Consider the following 9,585-nt stretch of genomic DNA (forward strand, 5'->3'; position numbering starts at 1 on the left):
CGCCGCCGCCGCCTCACGCCGCCGCCGCCGCACGCCACCCGAGGTCCGCTGCCGCCTCGATTTCCGCGCCGTTTTTTTATTTTTTTTGAAAAAACCGTTCGGGTTTTCCGTCGGTTTTTCCATCAGTTTTTTTAGTTTCGATTTTCTTTAAATAGATCAGTTTTTTCGGTTTATTTAATTCAGCGAGCGTTCGTCATTTTTTTCTTTTTCTTGGATTAAATCCGCGATTTTTCTGATCGCGATTCCTGATTCGATTTTCGTTTTAGTATAACTTTTCGCTCGTTTATCGGAATCAGGAGATTCAAGCGCCTGGAGTTTCGTCTCGAAACCCTCTATCCGTTTAACCAACTTAAACAAGTTTTTGCTACTGTAAAATATTGCCCTAGATTCAGATTAGTAGAACGAAGTTGTTTTCTTTCGCCGTTTGACTTTCGTTGCTTCGTTCGATTTGATTCTTTTTGGAAACTGGAGTTCTTAAGTTGAACCTTCTGGTTAGATCTCTTATTCGAGCTTTACCTGTGCATTAGATGAGTACTTATTGTATGCTTGTTTGTTTGTCTGCGATAGAATACCCGGAGTGCGCCGCTTGTTACTTCGAATCGCTAGGTTTCCTGGATCATCAGCAAGGCAAGTAACACTTTGATCATACCTTTTCTACTACCCAGTTTTACTGCATTAGATCAATCCTCACACATTGCATGATTATGATCTAATTAAATTGTGGGATGGGAAGTAGTTGAGGTAGTACCTATTACCTGTTTAATATCAAACCTTTGGGAGTTACTTCTACGTTTGCTTATTATGCCATGCTATGCTAGTAGACGTGGATTGGGTGAGTGATATCCATGACAGATGCGAGTTTGTTAATTAATGGTTTATCTAAGGTGGCAACTTAAACACACATCTGGGTGGATTGAGGCACATGGGTATTCCAGGACTTGCCTATTTTTTTTGGACCGCCACCCAGGCTCAAAGGGATCATGAGACTATTCATACTAGAAACTTCCGTGTGCAGCCACAAGTTATTATGGGCTCTAGCATAGTTGACTAAGTCGTGCGAACTCTTACAGTGGTAGACTAGCAGGTGTAGGGGATGTAGGTGGTACGGTCTACCCGATCGTAAGGTGCGAGCGCTTCTAAAAGACTATGTCTCGGTCATCCGTCTTCTCAAACACCATGTAGTGCGAGAAACCAAACGGAGGCGACCGAGTCTTGTGAGAAAAAGTGCGCAAACCTCTGCAGAGTGTAACAAACTAATCATGGTTAGCCGTGTCCCCGGTTATGGACATCTTGAGTATCTAGTACCTGGATTATCATGTGAATCTCAACATGTTACTCTAAATTAATTTTGTTGGGTTTTGTTTAATGATGATGTTTAATTGGGATTGAGAATGCTGTCAACCATTCTCAATGTTTAACAACCACCATGATAGTAATTAAATTTATTCCTTTGAAGTAGGGAAAAATTGGCTTTACGCAAAACTGTAACCATAGAGCTTTCCACCAGCCAAATATGCATATAGTATAGCTGTTTCATTCCATTGTTCTCTATGTGTTACATTGCCAGCATATTCCATGTGTTGACCCGTTTCGGCTGCAACGTTAATGTTGCAGACTTTTCAGACGACGATTAAGGAGTTTTTAGGTCATGGTTCTATACTCAGTGATGCCGTTGGAGTTGATGGACTCACTTATCTTCCAAGCCTTCCGCTGTTATCGTTATTAGATGGCCTTAAGCCGTATTTACTGTAATAAGTTCTCTATGGAGACACTCTATGTAATAAGTGTGTGATTGCTACTCTATTATAAATCCTCCGAGTACTGTGTGGTGTCAGCATTACTGATCCAGGGATGACACCAGAGCACAGAGATCAGATTGTTTGAGGTCTGGTCGCTACAACTCCCTTGCCGTCCTTCTTGAAGTTCTTTTTACCCTTGCCTTTCTTGAACTTAGTGGTTTTATTCACCATCAACACTTGATGTTCCTTTTTGACTTCTACCTCTGCTGATTTCAGCATTGAATATACCTCAGGAATGGTCTTTTCCATCCCCTGCATATTGAAGTTCATCACAAAGCTCTTGTAGCTCGGTGGAAGCGACTGAAGGATTCTGTCAATGACCGCGTCATCCGGGAGATTAACTCCCAGCTGAGTCAAGAGGTTATGCAACCCAGACATTTTGAGTATGTGCTCACTGACAGAACTATTTTCCTCCATCTTATAGCTGAAGAACTTGTCGGAGACTTCATATCTCTCGACCCGGGCATGAGCTTGAAAAACCATTTTCAGCTCTTCGAACATCTCATATGCTCCGTGTCTCTCAAAATGCTTTTGGAGCCCCGGTTCTAAGCTGTAAAGCATGCCGCACTGAACGAGGGAGTAATCATCAGCACGTGTCTGCCAAGCGTTCATAACGTCTTGGTTCTGTGGGACGGGTGCGTCACCTAGCGGTGCTTCTAGGACATAATCTTTCGTGGCAGCTATGAGGATGATCCTCAGGTTCCGGACCCAGTCCGTATAGTTGCTGCCATCGTCTTTCAGCTTGGTTTTCTCTAGGAACGCGTTGAAGTTGAGGACAACGTGGGCCATTTGATCTACAAGACATATTGTAAAGATTTAGACTAAGTTCATGATAATTAAGTTCATCTAATCAAATTATTCAATGAACTCTCACTCAGATAAACATCCCTCTAGTCATCTAAGTATAACATGATCCGAGTTAACTAGGCCAGGTCCGATCATCATGTGAGACGGACTAGTCAACATCGATGAACATCTTCATGTTGATCGTATCTTCTATACGACTCATGCTCGACCTTTCGGTCTTCTGTGTTCCGAGGCCATGTCTGTACATGCTAGGCTCGTCAAGTCAACCTAAGTGTATTGCGTGTGTAAATCTGGCTTACACCCGTTGTATTCGAACGTTAGAATCTATCACACCCGATCATCACGTGGTGCTTCGAAACAACGAACCTTCGCAACGGTGCACAGTTAGGAGGAACACTTTCTTGAAATTATTACGAGGGATCATCTTATTTAAGCTACCGTCATTCTAAGCAAATAAGATGTAAAACATGATAAACATCACATGCAATCAAACAGTGACATGATATGGCCAATATCATTTGCTCCTTTTGATCTCCATCTTCGGGGCTCCATGATCATCGTTGTCACCGGCATGACACCATGATCTCCATCATCATGATCTCCATCATCGTGTCTTCTTGAAGTTGTCGCGTCATCTATTACTTCTACTACTATGGCTAACGCTTTAGCAATAAAGTAAAGTAATTACATGACGTTTATGTTGACACGCAGGTCATAAATAAATAAAGACAACTTCTATGGCTCCTGCCGGTTGTCATACTCATCGACATGCAAGTCGTGATTCCTATTACAAGAACATGATCATCTCATACATCACATATATCATTCATCACATCCTTTGGCCATATCACATCACAAAACACTTGCTGCAAAAACAAGTTAGACGTCCTCTAATTGTTGTTGCAAGTTTTTACGTGGCTGCTATAGGATTCTAGCAAGAACGTTTCTTACCTACGCCAAAACCACAACGTGAATTGCCAATTTTCTATTTACCCTTCATAAGGACCCTGTTCATCGAATCCGATCCGACTAAAGTGGGAGAGACAGACACCCGCCAGCCACCTTATGCAATTAGTGCATGTCAGTCGGTGGAACCGGTTTCACGTAAGTGTACGTGTAAGGTTGATCCGGGCCGCTTCATCCCACGATGCCGCCGAATCAAGATACGACTAGTAATGGCAAGCAAATTGACAATATCGACGCCCATAACTACTTTGTGTTTTACTCGTGCATAGAAACTACGCATAGACCTAGCTCTGATACCACCGTTGGGGAACGTAGCAGAATTTATAAAATTTTCTACGCATCACCAAGATTAATCTATGGAGTCATCTAGCAACAAGGGAGAGAAGAGTGCATCTACATACCCTTGTAGATCACGAGCGGAAGCGTTCAAGAGAACGGGTTGATGGAGTCGTACTCGTCGTGATCCAAATCACCGAAGATCCTAGCGCCGAACGGACGGCACCTCCGCGTTCAACACACGTACGGAGCGAGGACGTCTCCCGCGCCTTGATCCAGCAAGGAGGAGGGAGAGGTTGAGGAAGAGGGCTCCAACAGCAGCACGACGGCGTGGTGGTGGTGAAGCTGCAGTACTCCGGCAGGGCTTCGCCAAGCTCTTATGAAGGAGGAGAGGTGTTGGGGAGGGGAGGGGCTGCTCCTTGGATGTTGTGTGCAGCCCTCCTCTCACCCCTCTATTTATAGCGGAAGGGGGAAGGGGTCCGGCCCCCTCTAGATGAGATCTAGAGGGGGACGGCGGCCAAGGGGAGGGGGACTTGCCCCCCAAGCAAGGGGACGCCCCCTTTAGGGTTTCCCCCCAACCCTAGGCGCATGGGCCCTAGGGGGGTGTGGCGCCCCAGCCCACTTGGGCTGGTTCCCTTCTCCATACAGCCCATAAGGCCCTCCGGAAGAGGTGGCCCCTCCCGGTGGACCCCCGGAACCCCTCCGGTGGCCCCGGTACAATACCGATATGCCCCCGAACCTTTCCGGCGACCGTATGACAACTTCCCTTATATAAATATTTACCTCCGGACCATTTCAAAACTCCTCGTGACGTCCGGGATCTCATCCGGGACTCCGAACAACATTCGGTAATCACATACAAGTCTTCCTAACAACCCTAGTGTCACCGAACCTTAAGTGTGTAGACCCTACGGGTTCGGGAGACATGCAGACATGACCGAGACGACTCTCCGATCAATAACCAACAGCAGGATCTGGATACCCATGTTGGCTCCCACATGCTCCACGATGATCTCATCGGATGAACCACGATGTCGAGGATTCAATCAATCCGTATACATTTCCCTTTGTCAATCGGTATGTTACTTGTCCGAGACTCGATCGTCGGTATCCCAATACCTTGTTCAGTCTCGTTACCGCAAGTCACTTTACTAGTACTGTAATGCATGATCCTGTGATCAACCACTTGATCACATTGAGCTCATTATGATGATGCATTACCGAGTGGGTCCAGAGATACCTCTTCGTCATACAGAGTGACAAATCCCAGTCTCGATTCATGCCAACCCAACAGACACTTTCAGAGATACCTGTAATGTACCTTTATAGTCACCCAATTACGTTGTGACGTTTGGCACACCCAAGGCACTCCTACGACATCCGGGAGTTGCACAATCTCATGGTCTAAGGAAATGATACTTGACATTCAGAAAAGCTATAGCAAACGAACTACACGATCTTTGAGCTATGCTTAGGATTGGGTCTTGTCCATCACATTATTCTCCTAATGATGTGATCCCGTTATTAATGACATCCAATGTCCATAGTCAGGAAACCATGACTATCTTTTGATCAACGAGCTAGTCAACTAGAGGCTCACTAGGGACGTATTGTGGTCTATGTATTCACACATGTATTACGATTTCCGGATAACACAATTATAGCATGAACAATAGACAATTATCATGAACAAAGAAATATAATAATAACCATTTTATTATTGCCTCTAGGGCATATTTCCAACAGCCCCAACAAACCTCTTAGAGTTAGAATATTTTGCCGGTGATACATAGTATGTTCATTGGCTTTAATAAGAATTTTATTTGAGAAAAAATGACTTTAAGAAGGATTTTATTTGAGAATAAAGGAGAGGTTTCAACGATGGAGATCATGGATAATGTACGTCTAGGTTGGGCGTTGGCATGCTTCTACTAGTTTTTATTGCGACACATTGAGCTAAAGGCAAGAAAGATACGCAAGTTCAAAAAGTTTATTGCATGATGCATTTGGTGGTAGCATGTTACCATTTTTTTATTATGGTCTCGCATAATAAAACTGGGCGTTAACTTTGCTCATTGAGTCCTGGGCATATCGTTCTTTGTAAAAAGCTTGAGGGCATTTGTCCCTTGGATAAAATAGAAGCTAAGCATGTTCTCTACATCAACTTTGAGTTAAGGATTGCTTGGAACAGAAAGATTCCATGGAATGAATCTGTGAAATGTTCCTAAGGCGTCCTTTTGGTTGTTGATTCACTTTATAAATAACTATAGGAATTCCGCCATTTCTCTACCATTTGGGGGGATTATTAGCATCTGCACAGACATTACGTTTTTGTTCCTTGTATTGTCTATTCTATGTTCGAAACAAGCCATGAATGTATGTATGTTTTTTTGTTGTTGTTGAATATATGTATGTTGTTTGGTGCCAAAGCTAGCCTTGCCAAACAAAAATATTCGCCCATCATATATTTTGAATCTGTTTTTGATCCTTTGCCAGAAAAACATAATTTTCAATGCGTATCCATCTACTCCCATTTCTCTTACAAAATCTTGGCAAAATAATTGGCCCAAGTGCGGGCAAAGGAACAGAGAAATTGGAACATTTTGAGGAGTGCCGGGCGCACTTTGTTCGCCTGGTTTTCTCCGCACGCCGGCCGTCTATCAGGATCTCAACGGTACAAAACGCGGCGAGCCTCACCACCCACATGTCACCCCGCTACCAGCCCCACACCCCGCATATAACACCTCCATGTCCGTCTCCGTCTCCGCCGCCGCATCTTCCTCCCTGCCTCCCCTCCTCGCCCGCCGCCGCTCGCCGCCGGCGTCCCTCGCCCCGGTCCGGAGTCTCCGGTCCCGGTCCCGCCTCCTCTCCTCCGCGCGCACGACCCCCGTCCTCCTCCCCGCCGCCGCGATGGCCGCCCCGGCCCCCGCCGCCTCCTCGAAGAGGGACCTGCTCATCTCTCCGCGAAGTTCGCCGCCGAGAGGGGCGCCTTCACCGTCGTGCTCTCCGGCGGATCCCTCATCTACGCCCTCAGGTCCGTTCCCGCCCGTCCTCCCCGGAGATCGCTCCTTCTCTGCCTGCCCGGGGTCTCCCGGATCGCGTGAGGATCCCTGATTCCTTTTTGGTCTCGCAGGAAGCTGACGGAGGCGCCGTACCTGGAGACGGTTGACTGGAGCAAGTGGCATGTGTTCTGGGTAGACGAGAGGGTCGTGCCCAAGGACCATGAGGATAGCAACTACAAGCTCGCCCTCGATGGGTTCCTCTCCAAGGTATTCCCCACGGCTTCTTCCTAGATTTACTCCTCTTCATGCAATTCCTATGGTAAGGCAGGACATTATGAGGATATAATTTTATTTTATTTGCTTGAAATTGATGGGGAGTTATGGATGGGGGAACAGGATTATGGCAATGCCTGGATTTGCTAACAGGTCATTTAGCTTCACCATGTTAACCTCTGAATAAATTTGGGGCTGTTTGAGTGTATCCATGCCTAGTAAGAAATTCGGCGATTATATTTGTGGAAGCATATGGCCCCTCTATATAATCATGCGCAACATACCTGCCTACAAAAAGTCATAATTAAACCTGTGTTATCAATTTATTGTACAAATTGTAGGGATGCTCATAATCATTTACATGTATGGCATCATGTCATATTTATGTTAACTTCAGTTGGAAATCATGTAAACAGCTGTACAGATAACATGTGATTCTGGCAAGATATGATCTTACATAAGTTCAGTAACATTTGGGAACTTTAACCCTGTAAATCTGTAGCTTTTTCAAGTGATACAACTTTCATTTTCTTTGAGAAATTTAGTTACAGTCCTGTAGATAGTGTAGACCGCCTCACTTGAATGTATGGTAGCAACTCCCAGTTTCCACATATTTTGGTCTTTCCTTTAGTAAGTTAGGGCATTCGGAAGACATAATTTGTGGCTTCCAGTGATGGGGAGTTGTAAAGGAATAAGATTATGGTAATGCTTGGATTTGGTAACAGGCTATTTAGCTTCACCATGTTAACTTTGGATAAATTTGGAGCTATATCTTAGTGTATCCATGCCTTATAAGAAATTTGATCAGTGTGTCCATGTATGGCATAGCGCCATATTTATGTTAGCTTCAGTTGGAAATCATCTAGACAGCCGTGCAGATAACATGTGATTCTGGCAAAATATGGTCTTACGTAAGTTCCGTTATGTGGCCTGGTAAAACATTTGCAGAGATGAGTCCTGTAAAATCTGTAGCTTTTTCAAGATACAACCTTCATTTTTTGTTACAAGTTTAGTTAGGGCATCTCCAGTGGGAGACGCTAGCAGCGGCTCTTATGATTGAAACAATAAATATCCCAGGAATCTAGCGCTTCCTCTTCCAGTGGCAGACGCTAATAGCGGGTGCTTAGCGATCGCATGACAAAGTTTCAACTCACGCGGAGGACGAAAGAAAAGGCTAGCGCTCGCCTGCAGCTTTGGCGTCGACGCTGGGTTAGACTCCAGGATTTGTCGGTCTAACTGCCGATTGGGCAGGATGCTAGTCCTGGCGCTCACTCCTAGCGCTTCGCATTGTGGGTGCCCTTACAGTTCTTTAGATAGTGACACATTCTTATCTATAATTGTTCCATTCTCATCAGTTTTATAGCTACATGTAACTTTCTACCTATTGAGAAGTCTTTAACTGGGTCATGTCTTCTACTTTGTAGGTACCAATTCCTGCTGGTCAAGTGTATGCTATCAATGATGCCTTGTCTGCTGAGGGAGCAGCAGAGGACTATGAAACTATCTTGAAGCAACTTGTTAAGAATGGCGTCCTTGCAATGTCAAAGACAACTGGGTTTCCCAGGTTCGATCTCCAGCTTCTTGGCATGGGCCCGGACGGCCACATCGCCTCTCTCTTCCCAGGCCATCCTCTTGTTAAAGAGAACACAAAGTGGGTCACCCACATCTTGGACTCTCCAAAGCCGCCGCCACAGAGAATCACGTTCACGTTTCCGGTGATCAACTCGTCCGCATATGTCGCCATGGTGGTAACTGGGGCTGGGAAAGCCGGCGCAGTGCAGAAGGCGATCTCGGACAAGAAGACTTCTGATTTGCTCCCTGTTGAGATGGCTATACTTGATGATGGAGAATTCACCTGGTTCACTGACAAGGAGGCGGTGTCGATGCTGCAGAACTAGTGAGTCCCATGGCGGTCTAAGGGTTTAAGCTCGATCTTAAAATAAAAGTGAATCCCACGGTTGCATTCCTCCCTGGTGGGTCACCTGTACGGTGAACTTGAGCTTTATGTAGTGTATTGTTCAGAGTAATGTGTCTCGGACACTCCCTCGGCTAAGTCGGCTTCCAGCGTTTAGTAAATAACATTTGCTGAGGCATTGCCCCACCGGTGCTCAGATTATTTTCCAAACCTGTGCTTTTAAATGTTACGCCCCGTGATTACGAAATGCATTCTGTTACTGTCATGTTCCAAGGTGATTTGTGATCATGGCCAGCATAGTTTATCTGATGTTGTTGCCTATTGAGTCACGAAACTACTTTTCGTACGATAACAAGTGTTTGAAATCTGTGTGACGTTGCAACTGAAGGGACGTGCTTTGTCTCTTTTTTTAAGCATGAATGGTTTGTCCTGGCGTCGTACAATAATCGGACAAAATGTATCGTATGCATAGAAGGGTTGAGTGAGTCAGGATGGAGGAGACTTCGCTTGGTTCGCTCACTGCAAGTGCAAGGCCAGCACTGGTGTG

At 45.3% G+C, this 9,585-nt stretch overlaps 1 pseudogene across 1 annotated transcript; it reads left to right on the forward strand.

Moving 5' to 3' along the window:
• The first annotated feature begins 6,555 nt into the window (after window positions 1-6,555).
• Window positions 6,556-9,303, forward strand: LOC123104505 (probable 6-phosphogluconolactonase 4, chloroplastic; annotated as a pseudogene). The gene is made up of 3 exons (XR_006450376.1): window positions 6,556-6,882; window positions 6,982-7,117; window positions 8,548-9,303. The product of XR_006450376.1 is annotated as a probable 6-phosphogluconolactonase 4, chloroplastic (transcript).
• Window positions 9,304-9,585: the final 282 nt, after the last annotated feature.

Source organism: Triticum aestivum, chromosome 5A (assembly GCF_018294505.1).
Source record: "Triticum aestivum cultivar Chinese Spring chromosome 5A, IWGSC CS RefSeq v2.1, whole genome shotgun sequence".
Taxonomy (NCBI): Eukaryota; Viridiplantae; Streptophyta; class Magnoliopsida; order Poales; family Poaceae; genus Triticum; species Triticum aestivum.